Source organism: Artemia franciscana, chromosome 9, assembly GCF_032884065.1.
Source record: "Artemia franciscana chromosome 9, ASM3288406v1, whole genome shotgun sequence".
Classification (NCBI taxonomy): domain Eukaryota; kingdom Metazoa; phylum Arthropoda; class Branchiopoda; order Anostraca; family Artemiidae; genus Artemia; species Artemia franciscana.
The window spans coordinates 15,659,011-15,682,417 of record NC_088871.1 but is presented as its reverse complement, the minus strand read 5'-3'; the positions used below and the strand labels follow the sequence as shown (position 1 = coordinate 15,682,417).

Genomic DNA, 23,407 nt, shown 5'->3' with positions numbered 1-23,407 from the left:
ATGTAGTAGTTCCATCTGAGCGCTTCCGGCGATAAAGGAATAGAGATACACGGTGGAGAATTTATTCAAGAGGGCTTTAAGAAACATTTAAGGGTAAGAAAAATTAAATTTTCTTTTATGCGTATTTATTTGTTACTAGCTGAGTACTTTATAATTCACCAGATATTTCAAAAAAGGTTTGATGTAAATTTCACTAACTTTTCAAGGTGATGAACACGCAAATAGAGAGCTTGCTTGGTAAAAATACTGTGACTCAAATACATTTCGTTCTTTTTATTAATAAACAATCAAGAGAGATAAAACTCTACAAAAATAGAAAGTTAAGATCACAAGATAGAAAATTAAAAGAAAACTAATAAAAAAGAAAACATCACCAAATATAATAAATACAATTGTCGCTACTTATCCACGTAGGGAAAAACAGCTATGCGAGTTACTTCAATGAGAATCAAAGAGCAACTGAGGAAAAATTTATGAAAATTGAAACTTAGTTAATTATTCTGTTGCGAAATAATCCTCTTGTAAGCTAACATTGAAGCAACTCTTTTTGGTCTAGTGGGTAATCTCGTCCCCTGGTGATTGTGTAAAATTTTAATTCCCCCATCGGCTATTGGTTCATTTTTTTAAAGAATATCATAAATTGGGTCAATATTTAAATTCCCTGTGTCGGCTTAAGAACTTTCGTTCTTTTTATTGTCTTCAAATTTCAAACAATTTGTAGTAACAAACTGTAAATTAGAAGCGATTCGGGCCGATAGTAACCAAAATTCTAACAAGCGAATTTTGGCAACAAATGGTACATCAAAAGTAGTCCTCATCAAGCATTAAGAGCTTGAGAAAATTTGCCTTTTTTTCGATAACAGGGTGACACACCCCAAAGGATTGTAATAAAATCACACCTTAAAATTCAGCATGTCAGATAATCTTAAAAGAGGGGTGTTGGGTCATTTACTGGCGTTGGAGGGTAGATGCTTTAAAGAGTTTAATGCCGAATTACCCTCGAAAATTATAACTAAATATTCAAGTTTCGTCCGCAACTTTAATTACAATCCAACATTTTAACTAGATCTACGTTGCATGGGCAACGTGAGGTGTTGCGGCAACCTTTGCTCGGCTTCGCCGAGTAAAGTGTTGCGAGAGCAACACTTTGGTTTTGTTTCCTCGCTGCGACTAAACGCTGAAGTTGTTAATCTGTAAGGATGCTAAAATACATACTAGGTACACCAACTCGCAAAAGTTGCAAACTCCTCATTGCTAAAGATGATTGTAGCCTTACAGCCGATTATTACTTACAAGTCCCCTACATGTCTTACCACTGGAACTAAATTGGTCTTACCATCAAATACAACGGAAACAAAAAATAGGTAGGCCTACACCAACTAGTAAGAGTTGCGAACCCCTCATTGCCGAGGATGATTATGAGCTAACAGCCGACTGTTGCTTACAACTCCCCTATTTGTCTCACAATTGGTATCGGCCTATTTTTGGTTTCGGTGTGTACCTTACTACTGAAGTTGTCAACCCCTTTAAACTTTCAAACTGGTATATCCCATGAAGGTATTTTTGTACAAAAAAATGGATGACATATACTTTGATCAGCTCATCAAAAGCTATCGACTGCCGTCGAAAAAAAAAATCTATCTGTCTTAGTTCAAAAGTTGACTTTTTCGCCGTAGGCCAACTTTCTAACGTCATCACTTAGAAAGGAGCAAAGGATAAACTCTAATTTCTTTAGCAATGAGAGAACTTTTAAAGTTTAAGAGGCACATCTGATACCATTTCTCTACCGCAATCCCAAGTGCGAAAAACCGAATGATAAACTCAGCTGAAATCACGAACAGAAATGGGTAGAAAGAATAGATGGCAGCACTCTCGGTTCCCACTTTTTTATTTCTGTAAATTTTTCTATTTATCACTCAAAGAAGATATATTGGCTGTGGGGCCGGGTAACTGCTACATATATTTAACACTCATAGATTTTAGTCCATCTTCAATTTGAAATTGGTGCCTGCCTGCTTGCCTGCTAGAACGGAGCTTTCCACTCGAAAGCAGAAACATGGTTTGATGAAACGAAAGCTTGGCTGCATAACTTCAGATAGTCCTCTCTGACATAGGCTATACAACTCCTCTTCACTTCACATACTATAGGCTCTGGCTCAAGGACAAGCAAAAACCATCCTTTTTGGCCCCAGGCAAGAGTTCTACGAAGCTTTCCAAAATGTAAAGTCATATTCATCAATCCGGCCTAAGGTCCACACTTTCCGTAAAAACCGCAGAGGTTAGACCCTTACCACTTTCTAGGAATAAGCTGAAATCGGGGTGCTAGGAACAAAAAAAAAAAAAAACCACGACAAAACCAAAGTGTTGCTCTCGCAACACAATTCTTAAGCAGAAAAACTGAAAAAACGTCAATAAAAAGAGATGAGGGGTTCATGGGGCTGGTATTACCCATTATTTCTTGGTTATGCCCAGGCATGAATTGAAAAAAAAAACAATCAGAAATTGAATGAAAAAGCAAGTCTTTTCAACTAAATGTAAGGAGCAACATTAAAACTCAAAACAAACAGAAATTATTCTGCATATTAGGGATCTACCCCTCTTCAACCAGTCATCCTTTAGGCTAAAGTTTGACTTTTTGTTGGAATTATTTTTTAAAATTGAATACAAAAAAACTAGTTATTTTAACTGAAAGTAAGGAGCGACACTAAAACTTAAAATGAACAGAAATTACTCCATTTATGGAGGGGCTATTCCCTTCTCAACGCCCAGCTCTTTTCGCTAAAGTTTGACTCTTTCTCTCAATTCCACTTTATTAAAAATAAAAAGCTTTAGCGTAAAGAGCGGGGCGTTGAGAAGGGAACAGCCCCTTCCATACGCAGAGTAATTTCTGTTTGTTTTAAGTTTTAATGTCGCTCCATACTTTCAGTAAAAAAAAAAAAACTTGTTTCTTCTATTTAATTTCTGGAAATTTTGAATTAATGCATGTTTGATTTTGGCTCTCCTCACATAAATTATTAAAATAAAATTTGCATTTTTTTTTGGCTAAATGGCTTTCCCTTAGTTTTGATCAGACGATATCGAGAAAAAAGTGGCGGGGGAGGAGGACTAGTTGCCCTCCAATTATGCGGTTACTTAATAAGGCAACCACAACTTTTAATTTTTAACAGAAGTTTTTATTAGCAAAAAATATATGTAACTTAAGAATTGACTTACGCAACGAACTTCTAAATTCGTATATTTTTATTGTGTATATGAGGGGCTTTGTCCCATCGTTAAAACCTCGCTCTTTACACTAAAGCTTAAACTTTTTTCCAATTCTTTAAGAATGGCCCCTGAATCAGAAAGATCGTAGAATAAATAGTTGAAATTACTAAAAATACTTAAGCGTAAAGAGCAAGGTATTTAGGAGGACAAGAACCCCTCATATGCGTAATGATCTTTGTTCGTTTTAAGTTTTAGGACTGCTCCTTACTTTCCGTTGAAAAAGTTTTTCATATTTATTTTTTCTTGTTTTTTTTTTATAGTGATTCTAGAAACTACTGTGCCCTCTTAATTGAATTTCTTTTCCCCCATGGCATATTCCTCCATAGAAGGTTCCTCCCACATCTTTTTATTTTAACATTGCGATGTCTATGTATTATTGTATTTTTTCTTTTTGCCGAGGTACTTCGTAGGGAAGGGGTTGACGTAGATACCCCAGAGCGGAGTCATTTGATTGGAAAATAAAAGGCAGTCTGGCAAGGGCTGAAGTTTTGCAGTTTTCACGCTGTTTACATGTAGCATTTGGTATTGAGAAAGAGGGCCATGTTTGACCCTTGGTGTCCAATAAGGCTAAGGGTATTAGGTTTAAGCTTTCAGAGAATGCTAAGGAGAATGTCGAACTAATCAAAACACTCCATGTGCATGCAGGTTTTCAAAAGGGCGTATCTAAAGAACGGCTTAGGGTAAAAAGTTGTAACTGTCAAGGAATGACGAGGGGATGAGCAACTGACCACATTACAATTGAATAGACTGACCAGATTTTTGCACGCTACTACTAATACTAATACTACTGCAATTACTATTGCTAAAACTACTGCTGATGCTACAGTTGCTGCTGCTTCTTCTACTAAAGCTAAGTGTATTAATGTAAAATTTTCAGAGAATATTAAGGGGGATTATTGAACCAAATCAAAACACAGTATGTGTAAGCAGGTTGTCAAAAGAGTATCAGTAATATCTTAAGAACAGCATAGAGTATTAAGTTGACACTTTCACGGCATGTTGAGGAGGACGCTGAAGTAACCAAAAGGCTTAGAGTATTAAATTGAAGCGTTCGGGACATGTTTACAGGGATGTTGAACTAAATCAGAATGTACTATGTGCATGCAGGTGGTCAGAAAGGCCCATCATCAAACAGTTCGTGGTAACGAACTGTAGTAAGGAGCGACCTGGCTCAATAGTAAACGAAATTCTAAAAAACGGAATTTCGATGCTAAAAGATATATCAAAAGAATTATATTTTTATGCTGATTTCAAATATATAAGTTTTATCAAATTTAGACTTTGTCATCAAAATTTAAGAGCCTGAGAAAATTTGCCTTAATTTGGAAAATAGGGGGGAAACACCCCCTAAAAGTCACAGAATCTTAACGAAAATCACACCATCGCATTCAGCGTATCAGAGAACCCCATAGAAAAAATTTCAAGGTCCAATCTACAAAAATATGGGATTTCGTATTTTTTGCCAGAAGACTAATCACGGGTGCGTGTTTATTTGTTTTTTTTTTTTTGTTTTTTCCCAGGGGTCATCGCATCGACCAAGTGGTCCTAGAGTGTTGCAAGAGGGCTCATTTTAACGGAAATGAAAAGTTCTAGTGCCCTTTTTAAGTGACCGAAAAAATTGGAGGGCACCTAGGCCCCCTCCCACGCTCATTTTTTCCCAAAGTCAACGGATCAAAATTTTGAGATAGCCATTTTGTTCCGCATAGTCGAAAATCATAATAACTATGTCTTTGAGGATGACTTACCCCTCACAGTCCCTGGGGGAGGGGCTGCAAGTTACTAACTTTGACCAATGTTTACATACAGTAATGGTTCTTGGGAAGTGTACCGACGTTTTCAGGGGGATTTTTATGTTTGGGTGTAGGGTTCAGGGGAGGGGGCTATATGGGAGGATCTTTCCTTGGAGGAATATTCTTTGGGAGAAGAGAAATTCAATGAAAAGGGCGCAGGATTTTCTAGCATTACTATTAAAAAAAAACAAAGAAAATACAAACATGAAAAAGTTTTTTCAATTGAAAGTAAGGAGAAGCATTAAAACTTAAAACGAACAGAGATTATTACGCATATGAGGGGTTCTAAAAATACTTCAGCATAAAGAGCGAGGTATTTAGAAGGAGATAAATACTTCGCTTTTCATGCTAAATTATTTTTAGTAATTTCAACTATTTATTCTACGGCCTTTCTGATTCAGGGGTCAATCTTAAAGAATTGGGACAAAACTTAAGATTTATTGTGCAGAGCGAGGTGTTAACAAGGGGATAAACCCCCTCATATACATAATCAGAATTAAAGAATATAAAAGTTTGTTACGTAAGTTAATTCTTAAGTTACGTATATTTTTTACTAATAAAAAATTCGTGAAAAATTAAAATTTATAGTTGCCTTTTTATGTAACCGAAAAATTGCATGGTAACTAGACCTAATTCCCCATCCCTTATTTCTCAAAATCAATTTTATTTGTTTGTTTGTTTTGTTTTTTTCCCAGGGGTCATCGTATCGACCAAGTGGTCCTAGAATGTCGCAAGAGGGCTCATTCTAACGGAAATGAAAAGTTCTAGTGCCCTTTTTAAGTGACCAAAAAAATTGGAGGGCACCTAGTCCCCCTCCCACGCTCATTTTTTCTCAAAGACAACGGATCAAAATTTTGAGATAGCCATTTTGTTCTGCATATTCAAAAACCATAATAACTATGTCTTTGGGAATGACTTACTCCCCCACAGTCCCTGGGGGAGGGGCTGCAAGTTACAAACTTCGACCAGTGTTTACATATAATTATGGTTATTGTGAAGTGTACAGTCGCTTTCAGGGGATTTTTTTTGGTATTGGGGGTGGGTATGAGTGGAGGGGGCTATGTGGGAGGATCTTTCCTTGGAGAAATATATCATGGGGGAACAGAAATTCAATGAAAAGAGCGCAGGATTTTCTAAAATTACTAAAAAAAAAAAACAATGAAAAAATAAACATGGAAAAGATTTTTTCAATTGAAAGTAAAGAGTAGCATTGAAACTTGAAACGAACAGAGATTATTACGCATATGAGGGGTTCTAAAAATACTTTAGCATAAAGAGCGAGGTATTTAGGTGGAGATAAATACCTCGCTCTTTATGCTATAGTATTTTTAGTAATTTCAACTATTTATTCTACGGCCATTCTGATTCAGGGGTCATTCTTAAAGAATTGGGACAAAACTTACGATTTAGTGTAAAGAACGAGGTATTAACGAGGGTACAAACCCCCTCATATACATAATAAGAATTAAAGAATATAAAAGTTTGTTACGTAAGTTAATCCTTATGTTACGTATATTTTTTACTAATAAAAAAATTCGTGAAAACTTAAAATTTATAGTTGCCTTTTTATGTAACCGAAAAATTGCATGGCAACTAGGCCTCCTTCCCCATCCCTTATTTCTCAAAATCGTCTGATCAAAACTAAGAGAAAGCCATTTAGCCAAAAAAGGAATTAATATGCAAATTTCATTTTTATAATTTATGTGTGGAGAGCCAAAATCAAACATGCATTAATTCAAAAACGTTCAGAAATTACATAAAAAAACTAGTTTTTTTAACTGAAAGTAAGGAGCGACATTAAAACTCAAAAGCGAACAGAAATTACTCCGTATATGAAATGGGTTGTCCCCTCCGCAATCCCTCGCTCTTTACGCTAAAGTTTGACTCTTTGCCACAATTCTGCTTTTTAAAACAATTAAAAGCTTTAGCGTAAAGAGCGAGGGATTGCGGAGGGGACAACCCATTTCATATACAGAGTAATTTCTGTTCGTTTTAAGTTTTAATGTTGCTCCTTACTTTCAGTTAAAAAAAACTAGTTTTTTTATGTAATTAATATGTTAGCACCGGCTTAGACTATTTAATTGAAATTTTCAGGGGATGTTGAGGTGGATGTTGAGCTAACGGAAGTCACTATTGCATACTACCACTATTGCTACAGCTACTACGACTACTACTACTGCTACAACTGCTACTACTGCTACAACTACTACACTACTGCTTCGACTACTACTGCTGAGGCTAATGGTATTAAAATGAAATTTTCTGGCAATTTTAGGGGAATGTTGAAGTTCCAAAAGTGAACAAATTGGAAATACATTAAGCACATGCAGGTTATCAAAAGGGAGGATTGGCAGTTTCTCAGGAATAGCTTAGAGCATTAAGTTTAAACATTCAGGGCATGTTAAGGGTGATATTGAACAAACGAAACGGCAATATGTACATACTGATAATACCACTATTGAGACTAATGGTGCTAAGGTGAAACTTTCCAGGAAAGCTTAGGGGATGGCGAATTAAATAAAAACACACTATGTCCATGTACGTTATCAAAAGGGCGTATCAGCAATTACCCACAAGCGACTTAGGATATTAAATTGAAATTTCGGGCCATGTTAAGGGGGATATGGAACTAAATAAAAAGCACCATGTTCATACAACTACTTTTACTGCTGCTGCTACTACTACTACTACTACTGCTATTCCTACTACTTCCACTACTCCTACTACTACTCCTAGGCTATTGGTTTTTCTAATGCTTAGGGGATTAAGGTAAAACATACAGGGAACGGTGAGGATGGTGCTGAACCGATTCAAAATACACTATGTGCATGCGGATTGTCAAAATGACATATCAGCAATATCTAAGAAACAGCTTATAGGGGGGGATATTGAACTAAATCAAATCGAACTATGTATGTATGGGTTATCAATGCTGCGTATCAACATTATCCTAGCAACACCTTGGGGTATTAAGCAAAAACTTTCAGGGCTACTAATATTACTACCACGTTCGCTTTTAGTTATACACTATTACTTTTGCTATAGCTACTGCTAACATCAAACTAAATCGAAATAATTTAAGTACATTCAGGTTGTCAAAATGGCACAGGTCGGATATCTCAAGACTAGAGCAGGATATGAAATAAAAACTTATAGGTAAAGTTTTCGTTGCCAAAAAACTAAATCAAAGGCGCTATGTATATGTTGTTTGTTAATAGGACGTATCAGCAATATCTAAAGAACCGCTGAGACTATTAAGTTGAAACTTTCTTAGCTACTACTACTGCCTCTACTGCTACCGCAATTGAACTAAATGAAAAGGGTTTAAGTTCATTCAGGTTGTCAAAATGCTATAAAAACCCTGAAAAATAAGTTTTATTTTATGAAATTTTATTTCTACTCTCCCTGAAAATTTTCAGGGAAATTTGAGGAGGTGAAAAAGTATGAAAAGGTACGGTGTGTATCCAGACTGTCAAAAAGGTGCATTTGCAATATCCCAGGAACAGCTGGAGGCGTTACATTGGTCCATTCAGCTTTTTCATGAGGGCGGATTTGTGATAACCTAGGACTAGATGAAGGGAGGTAAGTTATAGCTTTCAGTACATGTTGACGAGGATGTCTAACTAAGCATAGACTTTTATAGGGCAAATCTGGAACATATCTGGAATGGATAAGGGCATTAAAGTGAAACTTTCAGGGGGTGTTAGGGTGCATGTGGATCAAAACGCGCTCTATGCCTGAAGGTTGTCAAAATGGTATATCAATGGTATAACAATTCAGACCAGAATTATTATCAGAAGCCAAGAGGGATTAAGCATCAATTTCACAGTTAAAGCTTTAGAAAAGTTTAAACTCTAAACTTTAAAGTTTCAAGTAAAAATTTTTAAAGTATTCACAATTAAAGTTTATTTTCCATGGGGTATTTTCTAGGTGGAGAGTAAATGCTTTGACCAGTAGACAATGATAGGGCGGAGCGAACCTGACTAACAGACAAAAAAGACCAGAAACGAATCTGGCTTAGTGGTTTGTGACACCTGATTTTCTTTATTTTTATGACAACAAAAGAGAATTCCAACATGTAAAGATTCTAGCTTGTGTTTTATCCAATGATATTGCCTCGTATTTGTAGAATACTAAAAAAACTGAGTTCAGCTGTTCAGTTGCATGAGGGTTTAGTTATCCAAGGGTTCAGTTGCACGGTGATTGCAATTATACAGTGTCTCAGCTACATGTGGGTTCAGTTGCAAAAGGGTTTAGTTCCACGGTGGTTCAGGTGCTCAGTTCCTGGGTTGGTTCTAAGAACAATGCTATATGTATCAGTTGAGTCAATTAAACAACAGGAGGTCTCTATTTCAATTTAACCTTACTCAAATATCAATTTATATCATTATGAGCTTGATACTTCTGTATCAACTGTAAAGCAGCTTTATATATCACCTATATCTAGTAACTTTTTATGGCACTTAGTATCTACCAAGTGACATATAGCGATTGCAAATTCTGTCGGTCTGTCTGTCGGTCTGTCTGTCCCAGTTTTGCTACAAAATGGCAGTTCCAGGTAAGCTAGGACGATGAAATTTGTCAGGCGCATCAGGAACCAGATTAGGTTAAATTAGAAATTGTCGTTTCCCCGATTTGACCATCTGGGGGAATGGGGGGACGGTTAAATCGGAAAAAATTAGAAAAAATGAGGTATTTCTAATTTACGAACGGGTGATCAGATCTTAAAGAAATTTGATTTTTGGAAGGATATCGTGTCTCAGAGCTCTTATTTCAAAACCCGACCGTATCTGCTGACATTGCGGGGAGCTGGGGGGGGGGTACCTAAAATCATGGAAAACACTTAGAGTGGAGGGATCGGGATGAAAGCTGGTGGAAAAAACAATAACAAGTCCTAGATACGTGATTGATATAACCGGAACGGATCCGCTCTCTCTAGGGGAGTTGGGGGAGGAGGGTTAATTCCGATAAAAATTCGAAAACATGAGGTATTTTTAACTTACGAATGAGAGCTTGGATCTTAATGAAATTTGATATTTGGAAGTATATCATGCCCTAGAGCTCTTATTTTAAGTCCTGACCGGATCCGGTGACATTTGGGGGAGTTGGGGGGAACTAAAATCTTGCAAACGCTTAGAGTGGAGAGATCGGGATGAAACTTGGTGGGGAAACTAAGCACAAGTCCTAGATACGTGATTGACATAACCGGAACAGATCTGCTCTCTTTGGGGGAGTTGGGGGGGAGGTTAATTCTAAAAAATTAAAAAAACGTATTTTTTACTCACGAAGGTGTGATCGGATCTTAATGAAATTTCATATTTAGAAGGACCTCGTAACTCAGATCTCTTATTTTAAATCCCGACCGGATTTAAAGTCATTGGGGGGGCGGAAATCTTGGAAAACGGTTAAAGTGGAGAAATCAGGATGATACTTGGTGCGAAGAATAAGCACAAGTCCAAGAAACGTGACGGAAATAACCGGACCAGATCCGACCTCTTTGGTGGCGTTGGGGGGGGGGGGGTAATTCGGGAAAATAGAAAAAATGAGGTATGTGTAACTTACGAACAGGTGATCAGATCTTAATGAAATATGGTCTTTAGAAGGATCTTGTGCTTTAGAACTCTCTTTTTAAATCCTGACCAGATCTGGTGACATTGGGGGGAGCTGGAGGGGGAAACCGGAAATCTTGGAAAACGCTTAGAGTGGAGAGATATGGATGAAACTTGAAGAGAAGAATAAGCACAAGTTATATATGTGATTGACATAATTGGAACGGATCCGTTCTCTTTAGAGGAGGTGGGGGTTGTTAATTTGGGAAAATTAGAAAAATTGAAGTGTTTTAACTTAAGAATGGGCGATCTTAATGAAATTTGATATTTACAAGGAAGCCATGTCTCAGAGCTCTTATTTCAAATCCCAATCAGATCTGTTGACATTGGAGGGAGTTGGAGGGGGAAACCAAAAATCTTGGAAAACACTTATAAATGTATTAGATACGTCAAATACGTGATTGACGTAACCGAACTGGATCCGCTTTCTTTGAGGGAGTTAGGGGGTAGAGTTCAGTGCTTTGGCGAGTTTGGTGCTTCTGGACATGCTAGGACGATGACAATTGGTAGGCGTGTCAGGGAGCTGCACAAAATGACTTTATAAAGTCCTTTTCCCCGATTCGACCATCGGGGGGGGGGGGCTGAAGGGAGAGGAAAAGTTAGAAAAATTGAGGTATTTTTAATTTACGAGTGGGTGATCGGATCTTAATTAATTTTGATATTTAGAAGGACCTCGTGACTCAGAGCACTTAATTTAAATCCCGACCGTCATTAAGCTTCTGATTTTCCTCTTAAAGCAATCTATTGATTCTTAGAATTTCGCTAGAGCTCATACCATATGAGCTCATGGCTCTTGGCTCTTCCGACCTCGTCACAAGTGCCATATGAGCTCTTAGCTCTTGTTTGAATAGAAGGGGCTTTACGTTTGGTTCCTAATTTTTACACTTTTCTTTAAGTCACTCTTTAATCGGATTTTTTTTTAATAGTATTATTCGCACTTAACACTTTTTTTGCGATAAGCAGAGTTTTTGATAATAATATCTTTTCATAACTACAAGACTTTTGTTACAAAAAATTAAGCAATGGAAATAATTTGTCGCATGCAATATGGAACGAACCTTTTTCCTCTGAAACTATCATGGAAAGCCAAATATGTACTGGGATGAGTGATGGGCTATGCATCACAAAAATAAAATGAAAATATTTTTTAACTGATTGAAAAAAATTACAGTTTCAAATTACGGCTTGTTCTTTTCCCCTTTTTTTAACTAACAGCTGATAATTGATAGTAAAGGTAAATACCTCATTGAAGACTCACTGCAATCAATGTTTTCTGTCAAAAAAAGGGTAGAGACAGACTTCATTCCGTCCCAAAGCTGAAGAATTCCACCGCATGCCACTGGTTCAAAGTTGCCAATTTTTTCTTTTATTTTTTAAGCTTCTACTTAGAATTTGTCTGGTGCTGCATGTTGAAGAGGAGACATTCCACTTTCAGCTCCCACTTAACAGCGTCAAAGAATTTAGCGAATATAAAGAGAAGGGGTGTCGCTATCACACACCTGGTTGAACAGAATGGAGGGTGTATCAGAAGAGCAAACATTTAATACCTCACTTAACGCCATTACTTCACAAAATATCGATATCCCAGTGTCGCTTACAAGCAATATGAATACAATCAACTATTTCTTCTAAAAATGCTGAGTTGTCAATGATTGTTCAGCTATGCTATCTGTTGACAGACAAGAAATGTCTTTCCAAATATGTTTACAAACTACTCTTAGTGTCATTCCGTATCATAGACGGGAAGATGGGTTTGTCCGTTAGCTTTTGTAATTGATAGTAGGCAAATAGACTTTTTCAGCTCAAGTAGCTCAAAGCTTCCTCGGTAAACTTGAAGGAAAAACAATGCTGAAGAATGCTGACGTTCGTACGATTTATACTTTTTGAATTTTTACTTTTTTCTCTATCAGCTCAATAACTGAAAAAACATACTATAAACGTTCCTGTTGAACAACTCTGTACAATACAGGTAACTTTTATTTCTATTAATAGCTAATTCTTTAAAAATTCTTGTTGCGAAAATGCAAGGGCACATCCAGTATTTTTTTTTTTTTTTTTTTTTTTTGGAGGAAGAGGGGTTATAAAAACTTTTTTTTTAATTAAAAAAAAACTTTTATTATGTACCTTTTTATTATGTTCTTTCGAGTCAAGCAAAAATTACGGGGGATGGGGTTAACCCCTGTACCCCCTCCCCTCAGATACGATCTTGCCTGGATGATTGAAGTCTTGATCTGTGCCTTGAAAAGTGCAACAAAAGGCATAAAGCATTTGGCACCAAACACCTTAAATCGGTGTAGCTATCCTTTGAAGGTATTGTTGTCCTTAGAATTTAACATATTGTAAACGTTTGAATTTTTACGGACGAAAGGTGTTGTCAATTTTAATAATTGGTTTTATTATTTGATTTTCACAATTTAACGAGGCAACACAGACGAAAATTGGGTATTCTCCTAAGAGATTCATGATTTTGAAACACGCAAAAGAAAATTAGAAAATTTTGATTTTTTGGTAAGGATAGGCCAAAAATGGACCCAGGCAGAGGCACCATTTGGACCAAATCTTGGGGTGGGCATAAACTCCACCTTGGGCCCCCCCCCCCCCCGACTCACTTCGTGTCGCGTAATCATCTAGGAAATGGGCATTCGACAGAACTCGAGAATTTTATTATGTATCTTACCTACTTTCAAAGTTTACAGTAATTAAGAGCAAAGAGCGTAATTACCCCAAGGGTCGTCATGTAATTACGCTCTTTGGTTAATGCGTGCAGTAGCACGCTCAAATTACTTGTGCAGTAGCATAAGCTTTGAAATTATTGCACGCTCAAGGCGTGCAGTAATTTCAAATCAATTGGACAGACTGGATTATGTTGGACATAATGGATTATTAAGGCCGGCAAAGGGCCCTTTGTGGTGGAAGCTTGGGCCCCCTGGAAAATCTGAGGTGGACATTTGCCCACCCCTGACCCCCCTCCCAAATGGCGCCTCTGGACCCAGGGGCAAAATGTGTTATACTTTGAAGTTCTGGATAGTTTACATCTCCTTCATTCTTCTTCACCCCTCTTAAATTTTACCCTATTGAGGAAAACATTAAGGCTCTAATAGGCCTTGGCGCAAAAATAGGCGGGATCGTGTCTGCCTTTCCCCATGACTGTGGTGATTGTTACATAATTTTCTGTCAACGCAGTTTAAAGTGCACGTCTTCCGCTCTATCAAAATTTATGCCTTTTTTTTAAATTTGACCCCGCACCCACAATAAAAAATGGTCATAATTACATACCGATTTATTATTATGCTGGAAATACTATTGTTCCTTGTGCAACTAAACCAAATTCTTCCATTCCTAAATTTATAGAGTCAAAAACAAAAGTTTTCTTATCAACTTTTTCAATTTTATTTCATGATAGAAAGCTAAAATGTTTGACCTAATAAGTTACAAAGAAACACTCAGCATAAGTTTTTTTTCACCAGTTGCGTTTGCAGCGGTAAATTTTATTCATAAACGGTAAAGGGAAAATGTTTATTTCTCTCTTTTTCTTACACCAAGTCAACATATTTTTTATAAGAAAGATATTATTAAAACATCAACACATACTGTTTTTGCGAAAATCTCCTTTATTTAGATTACGAAAGTGTCAAGTAAGCCCTTATTTTGGGAATGAAGAAATTCTAATAGCCAGTCCTTTTTTTCTCAGATTTATTACAACATAGTCTTCTATCAGTTTTATTGACATTTCTCTAAATGCTCAAATTGTTTTAGTTTTCAAAATTGTTCATTGGGGGGGGGGGTGAATTCAATCTGCTTCAAGAGCCATGGCCAAAATCATTTTAGGCAATTGCCTTAATTATTTCCTAGTTCTCATAATATTTCTTGGGAGGTTTGGGGGAGATAAATTTTATCCTGTGCGTCACCAACACCTAGAACGGCTCTATCTGAGGCATTTTGTCAGTCGGTGTCTAAAATAGGTAGACCATTTATCCAAAGAAAAGCATTTCAGCGCCGGTTAATCATGACGTGGCTCATTTTTTTTCATTAGGTCCACGGATATACTTTGGTGCAATTCAGTTTTAAAACATAGGACATCTTGATGTGACACTTCAAATGCACTAATAATCTTAACGGTATCGATTGGTGACATCTAAATTATGATTGCATGCATCCTTATGGAACTTTTGCTTATTCAGTGCATAATACGTCAGTACTATCTTGTAATTTCTACTAAAATATTGAAGGGAAATTGCCACTTAATTGATCAATTAATTTAACTACTTAAACTGAATTATTTGTGAAGTTGTTTAGCTCCTGTTTGTTTTCTTTTTTTGTCAAAGGGGATCGGTTTCATACATTTTTCAGAATGTTTATAATCAAAATCTCGTACAAGAAATGTCTTTAAAGCCCCCAATACATGAAAGCGTTTACAGAAGAGTTTTCTATAGGTATGTAACTGTAAAATGGTATCAATGAATGTTAAGGTCACTGCGTTTACAAGAGGAGTTCTTAAAAAGAAACAGTATCTCTGTTGAGGGCGCCCCACCTCTTCCCTTTTGTACGGGTAAATATTTGTACGTAATCCTGGTGAAAAGACAACTCAACCACCATCAACGCGACCACCAAACAACTCAACTACCCAGAACTTAACTACCACTTAACTCAACTACCTTAAATTCAACCACTAAACAACTCAACCACTGCGTAACTCAACTACCGCATAACTCAGATCTGTTTTACTCAGATCTGTTGATCAATCCCTAAAGCCTGGTGAGTATTCACATCTTGGTGATCAGAGCAATGTGAGGACTTCTCAAATAAAGTCCAACATTGAACAAGCAGTAGCCACTTCAACTAGAAACCTTTTAGGGGAGCAGCTTCAAATTGAAAATGAGGTCGTACTTGCTAGAATATCTGCAAAGAGTGCCTTAGAAGAGTCTATTCGTCGAGAAAGACAAAAAACGGTTATAATTTTCGAGAACCATTGGCTCTTGAACCAAAAGCCAATGGATTTTGAAGTCACACATTTGTAACGAGATCTTGTCCTTTACGATTCCAGAAAAAAAACATACCCAAAATAATTTTGGCTATAGGTCATAGGGATATGTTATAGTATCTTGAGAGATCAGGACTGTTCTTAGGTGATGAAACATTCAAGATTCATTCCCCGGCTTTTTCTTCCAGCTATATACAATACATGCTTAAGCAGGGGATTCATATCCATCATGTATTTGTTTTCTTTTGCCTGATAAGGTGGAAAGCACATATTGAGGCATGCTAAACGCCACTTAAAGACTTGGTGCAAGAGCCAATTCTCCTAGAACTCTGACAGATTTTGAAAAAGCTGGTATAAATGCTTTTCGAGTTGAGTTTCCAAATTCTAAGCTATTGGGATGTTTCTTTAACTTTTAAGAGTCTAGAAATAAGAAAAGTTCAATCGCTGAGACTAAAGCAAGAGTTGGAAACGAACCCAATTTTTTTATATTCTCGTCAAAAGCATCTCAGCCTTAGCTTTTGTTCCATTAAAGATGTTGGAAGAGTGTTTGATGAACACTGTGTTCATTTTGCCCAAACTAATAATTGTGATTTTCTCTTGAGTAACTTCTTAAGATGAACATCCTTAATGGTTAGTTTTCATCTGTGCTCATTCCAAGTCTTTAGAAGCTTTTTGCTCAACAGCGGGGTCAGAAAATATCAAAATGTAAAATACTTTGTCAACGACTTTCAAGATACGTTTAAATATACCCTCAGGAAGAAAACAAGCAATTGCTCATATGCAAGAATAAAAAGATGCTTTGAATGCAAAAATACCCACAAATACGTGCTTTTCTATTAACATTTCCAATGCCTATGGTCACACCGAAGCTTAAATAAATTTGGAAAATAACAACATTTACAGTTATTGAGGATTTTATGAAAAAATAGCGGAAAAATAAATACGAATTGCTCTCTGTTGCCCAGAGGGCAACACTTTTGCCCTCTGGAGTCGCATTTTCTCTCTTTGAGTCACGTTTTGCTATTCTGAAAAACGGCACCTTTTACACAGTTTCGTTTTTTGCTCCTTATCTAAAACAATATATTAAAAAATCCATCACGAGACAACAATTGGAACAGATCTGAGTTATGTGGTAGTTGATTTCAAGGTGGTTGAGTTGTTTGGTAGTCAAGTTATAGTGGTTGAGTTGACGGTGGTTGAGTTATGTGGGAGTCGTAATACTTTACGTAAAAGTTAGAATAAACTACAATAAATGGAGAGCTCTCGACCCACAGTAACAATATTGCAGACTTGGCCCAAAAATAATTATCATGAAGAATAGAGGCCAAGGGCTAAAGTTTCCTCCATCCCCTCCTTTTGAATTTATCTGAAGGAGGTTCCCTAAAAATGGAAAATTTGGGCCTGCAAAAGAACTTTTTATATTTTTTTTTACCAGATTAGAGTTACTGTCTTTTACTTTTTTTTTATTCTTGGTATAACTAAAGTCCCTTTGATTGATTCTTGCTCTTAGCAAAAGGAAAGTGTTTTAAACCCTCCATACATGCAAGAGGACATACACACAAGGTATTTCTATAGCTATATCGACACTTGCCATACTTAAAGGCTTTTTGACAATTACTCTTTATCAATTTATTCCCACACTGCCCCATTTATTGGAATAAATTATGCCCAAAACTTGCTAGGAAAATATTTACCCTAGAAAGGTTACAGCATTCACGCCAGGACAAACACTTTTATCTAGCAAATCAAAGGAGTATCACCTTATAATTATAAGCCGCGAATATCCCACCAAAAGCTTCTAAACAAGTAATCATCTGTGGCTACGTTTTAGATAATAAAGACAGATAGTTGAGTAGTTAATAGCTCATGTACTGTTATTAATAATAAAAGAGGAATGGCGGTAGAGAAAAAGTTGAGTAATGCTTTTAAGGTTGGTGATCAGTCGGTACAGTTCTGATGACAAGTTAGCATTAGTTGATATGTCTACCCAAACTGGTTGAAAGCATTTACTTATGACAACGAATTAACTTTGACAACGAGGGATTAGAAACACCTTTTTTTTATTATGTCTCTAATGGAGTCGCATGTCACTAGGGTTTACGAATGTGACAAGTCCGAGACTACGAAATAATAGTTTGGGTTTAAGGGCATTTATAGATGTAGCGTTTCTTTGAAAGTTTCAAGAGCGGACGTGTGTGGACAGTAAAATAACTCTTAAAGGCAACTTTTCTGGGTAATTGATTCAAATAAACTTTCCAAAAGAATTTTTCCGAAGAAAAATAAATGAATGATATTAAAGTCTAAGCGTTCAAAAATAAAGACATTAAATTACTAACATTACTAGATGGCCAGCTGAAAGACCACTATTGTTGAAACAACAACGCAAACTTAGCTTAAAACCCAAGTCAAACAGAACCTCAGATCAATTATCAGGTCACGTTCAAATCAAACTGAAATTATAACAACTAAGAGAGGAAATAAAACCCCCTAAAAAGGATTGAGTGTCATCTGCACCTCACCAAAAGCAAGATATACTTTAAACAGCGATTTCTATATGTCATAGCATCTAGAAAAAAATATAGTAAAACGGTACTTATCTGTTAGCCAGTACACACTCGAGAATTTGGATGTAATAAATCAGACAGTAACTGATTTATTGCTGTTTGTATACGGAGATAATTGGTTTAGGCTAAGTGGAAAACGACATTGTAGCCATATTTTAATAAATATTTAATTACTATTTTGGTTTGGCTAGGTTAAATTTTACATACATCCCTACTATACTTAACCCCAACCCCCTAATATGGAAATATACAGCCCAAATTATATTTTGTATATATATATATATATATATATATATATATATATATATATATATATATATATATATATATATATATATATATATATATATATATATATATATATATATTGATCCAAATCCTCGAGTGCATACTGGCTAACAGATAAGTACTAATAAAACCACTACCGTAATCAATTTTATACTTGGCAAAAAAATTCTTAAAAATAAAGATATTTGTGACTTTTCATTTACTTTTACTCTTTTAAAAGGACAAATTTGTTTATGTCATCATTCTTCATTCTGATCTGATTTCATTTACAAGAATAGAAATTGATGCCTAAATTAAACTTTGACGTTAATTGGTAGTTTTTGTCTGAAATGGCTTTCAAATGAAGAAAATATTGATGATAATTTAATGGAAGTTATACAAATGAAACTAAATTGATTTTTCCCAAATATACTGATGTTCAAAATGGACTTCCTGGGACGTAAGAATAAAATCAAGTTTTTCAGTTTTGTAGATTATCAGATTATCCGTTTTAGCTTTGTTTTTTTTCCGGATTAGATTTTTCAGATAATTCTGTTCAAATCCTATCTCTGGGGTTACCAATGGCTTCAGGCATATTAAGGCCAAAGTTGGCCTTGAAGGTCAACAATTTTAAGTGTTTTAGGGCTATTTCAAATCAGTGCAGTACCAAATAAGGAGGGTAAAAAATAGCGACGAAGACCACACTGCCTTTCAATAACAAACAAATACAAAGTAGAAACAATAAGGAAAATCTTTTCAAGACAGTGGAAATCAATTCTGTGAATATTTTGGCCCTATGTCCAAGGGCCGTCTTCAGCATAATACGAGAATAAGAGAGAAAATATGAATACATAAATAAGCTTACATTAAATTGTGAGAATTAAAACTAAATAATATATTTTAAAAACTTTTTTTTTAAAAACATCCCTAGCATCCTTACTTCAACGAAGTTCAACCAGGACTGACAAAAAGAATGAAGCGAGAATATAAATTCATTCAAACTAAAGAGAACAAAGTGATTAAGTGCAATCTCTCAGAGCCAACCTTGTTTTTTTTAGCAGCCTGTCTCAAAGGCCTTTTCGTAGCTGGTTCAACACTATTATAAATCGGTTTAGTAAAATATTTTGTTAGATCATTTTTAATTAAATTTGAGTATAAAGAATTTAGTGAGTATTCCCCTAAGTCCTAGTTCAAAGAAATATTATTATTTATTTTAAGATTAATATCGATTGATTCTCGAACCACCTGTTTTATCCCCAAATCATTACTGATGAGTGAAGATTTTTCAAAAAGTATCGTGTGGGACGGATTATTAAATATATGCCAACCTAAAGCAGAATCAAAGGAGTTGTTGGAACTATATGAAATTAATGCCTTGTCTATGTCTTTTTTATGCTGTTGTAACCGTTTTTCTAGATTCTGATGGGTCCTACCGACATAGTAATTTCCACAATCACAGGGTATTTGATAGACCCCACTTTGGCGAGTAACTGGGGTCTTATCTTTACCGGAATTTAAGAAATTAATGATTTTAAAATTATTAGTGAAAACTACGCACAGATTATTTTTTGTGCAAATATTTTTTAATTTTGTTGTGACTTTTGGGACATACGGAAGATAGACAATATTTGAAGGCTTATCAGTAGCCTCACATTGTGAAATATCTTCTTCGATTTTACAAGAATGTCTTTTTACTCTACGGTTAATTATTTTATTGACAAAAGGAATGGGGTATCCATTACCAAAAAGAATATCTCTGATAAAGTTTATTTCTGCATTTATATTCGAATCGGAGCAAATATTCAGGGCACGATCAATGAGGGAAGTTACAACTGCTCTTTTAACTTGTGGGGGGTGATTTGAATTAAAGTGAAGATATCTATTGTTTTGTGTTGGCTTTTTATGCTGGTTTTTAAGAAAAAAGCCCTTTTTTTAGAAAAGAAACTTTTTAACAAGAACTAAAGAACCTTGCATACTCTGAAAAAAAAGAAGCTCTTTAGGAGACCCAAGCTCAGTCTGATCTGATTAGTGATCAAAAGAGTTTGATAAGAACATCGACAAAGCCCTATGTTCCTTTCAGTATCTCACAGAAAAATTTGAATATAAACAACTTTGCGTGATCAGTGAACTCAGTGGTGTAAGCAGTTTGATTAAACAAAAATTGAAGATTTCAGAAGAATAATATAAAGTTAAGTAATTTAGATCACTTCTTGATGCTAAAAACATAAACTAAAACTAAAGAAAAAAATTGATCGATAAGAGTTTATTTTTCTTAGACTTAGGCAAAGTTCAACGTAAGAAATTAACTAATTCATTTTCCAATTAAGACAAAATAATATTAAAAAACCGTTTGTATTAGTAAAAATGATTCTAATTTTTCTTTATTAATAACCTTAAGAAAAATAACCAACCATTTTATATGATTTCTTGGGGCCAAGACCGTATACAGGGGGGGGGGGTTGGGGGTTGAAATCCTCCGTGGAAATTTTGTCTGGACACGTAAAAACGTTACAAAAATCAGTATAAACAATTTACAGCTGTGTTTCTTAAAGTTTTTTTGTACCCCAAAAAATCTTTTTATAGCCCCCCACCAAAAATTATTTTATAACCCATCCCCCTAAAAAAATACTGGATATGACCCTGTATGAGGTTTAAGATTTGTTAATTCTAGGGAAATGCTATTCCGGAAAAAATTTAACTGATAGGACAAATTAACAAACATTTGTCTATTTCACTTTGAAATACAGTATGAAAGACAGGTTCTTCTTCAGTCTAAATAAAGAAATCTCATAGTAAAGAGAAAAAAGTTTACATTAGAAAAAATTTACGTTTATTTCAGTGTAAAATACACAATTATTTTAAGATACATGTCTGGACATTGAATATAATTTTGTAAGCTGAAAAATGTCACCCTTGGTGCTTGAAATTGCTTAAAACACTTAGCGGCAATAAAAAATAAAACTTCAGTCCTTTATCAATCAGATAAACAAAATTGTTTTAGAAAGCAAGTAGGAATTTACATTAGAAACAAAACCATAAGTTTTGCTCACTCATATTCCCATAATGACCTTAAGAAGAATACCTTTATGAATGAATCGATTGTAATCAGATGTCTAAGTGTACTATCCTAGTGGTTTAAATTTGAGTGGTGTAACAATACTACGAGTATATTCAAGGGAAGGGTTGACAGGATTAACCCTTTGGACAGGTGGGGATGAAGTGACAGGAACACAGATTATATTAAGACATCCGCCCACCCTTCACGTTTGTATATTCAAACATCAGAATGGATTAGAATCTATAAGTTGGATTCCTAACTCATATTTACATTCCATGTTTATCGTCGCATTTGCTTCGAATAGCTACAAGGTTAAATTAATAGGTAAAAGGCAAATTTGACTAGCTCAATGAAACAGTTGGATCAAGACTGCAAATAGCGGCTGATATTTTGTAAAGTTCTCATCAACTCCAAAGAACAGAGGTGAAACAGAAGAAGACATTCCCTTATAAAAAGAAAATAAATTCACCTTATCTTATACGTGTTCACCCTGTAAAGAAAAAAATCTCCTTTACTTCACCTTACCTTATCCGACTTCACACTATAAAGAAAAGAAATTCACCGTACTTTGACTTATATTTTCCGAATTCACCTTACAAATAAAGAAAAATTCACCTTACTTCACCCTACCTTATCCGACTTCTCCTCATAAAGAAAAAGATTTGTTTATTTTACCTTACCTTATCCGACTTCAACTTACAAAGAAAAAACCACTCACAATACTTCGCCTTACCTTATCCGACTTCTCTTTATAAAGAAAAAAAATCACTTATTTCACCTTTCTTTATCGGACTTCACCTAATAAAGAAAAATAATTCACCTTACTTCACCTTACCTTATCCGATTTCTCCTTATAAAGAAAAAAATCTGCTTATTTTGCCTTACTTTATCCGACTTCATCTTACAAAGAAAAAACCACTCACATTACTTCGCCTTACCTTATCCGACTTCTCTTTATAAAGAAAAAAATCACTTATCTCACCTTTCCTTATCCGACTTCACCTAATAAAGAAAATAATTCACCTTACTTCACCTTACCTTATCCGACTTCACCTTATAAAGAAAATTAAATTAAAAAAAACAGTTTTTTTTAACTGTAAGTAAGGAGCGACATTAAAACTTAAAAGGAACAGAAATTATTCCGTATATGAAAGAGGTTGTCCCATCCTCAATACTCTTCACGCCAAAATGTTATGATTTTGGCTCAGCGCACGTGAATAATTAAAACGAAATCTACATTTTTTTTTGTTAAATGGCTTTATTCCGAATCCAGGCAAAATTAAAATATATACAGTTACCCTTCAATTTTTGATTACTTACAAATGCAACTAGATTTTTTATTTTTTACAAACTTTTTTGTTAGTAATAAACATACTTACCTTACAAATTAACTTACGTAACGAACTTCTATATTTGTGTATTTTTATTATGTATATGAGGGGGCTCGCCCCCTTGTCAATACCTAGCTCTTTACACTAAAGCTTGAATTTTGTCGCAAATCTTTAAGAATGACCCCTGAATCACAAAGGCCGTAGAATAAATAGTTGAAGTTACAAAAAATACTTCAGCGTAAAGAGCAAGGTATTGTGAAGGGGACGAACCCTCTTATATACATAATATTTTATGTTTGTTTTAAGTTTTAATGCTTCTCATTACCTCCAGTTGAAAAAAAATATTTATTTTCTCATTTTTTTTTAATAATGCCAGAAAATCCTGCGCGGCCTTCATGGAAATTTTTTCCCCTAATGATAAATTCCTCCATGGAAAGATCCTCCCACATAACCCCCTCTCCACGACCCACACTCACCCCAACGCGAAAAATTCCCCCTGAAAACGTCGGTACACTTCATAATAACCATTACAATATGTAAACA

The 23,407-nt window shown here is 35.3% G+C and overlaps 1 long non-coding RNA gene across 2 annotated transcripts in view; it reads right to left on the bottom strand.

The window, feature by feature from the left end:
- The window catches only part of LOC136031052 (uncharacterized), a 54,855-nt gene extending 35,366 nt beyond the window's left edge, over positions 1-19,489 (bottom strand). Inside the window, exon 1 of one of the 2 annotated variants that reach the window (XR_010618418.1) lies at positions 19,341-19,489. This is a non-coding gene — a long non-coding RNA (uncharacterized LOC136031052). Of the gene's footprint in view, positions 1-11,905; positions 12,561-19,340 lie in introns of those variants that run through there. The other variant, XR_010618419.1, reaches the window with a different exon arrangement.
- Between the last annotated feature and the right edge of the window lie 3,918 nt (positions 19,490-23,407).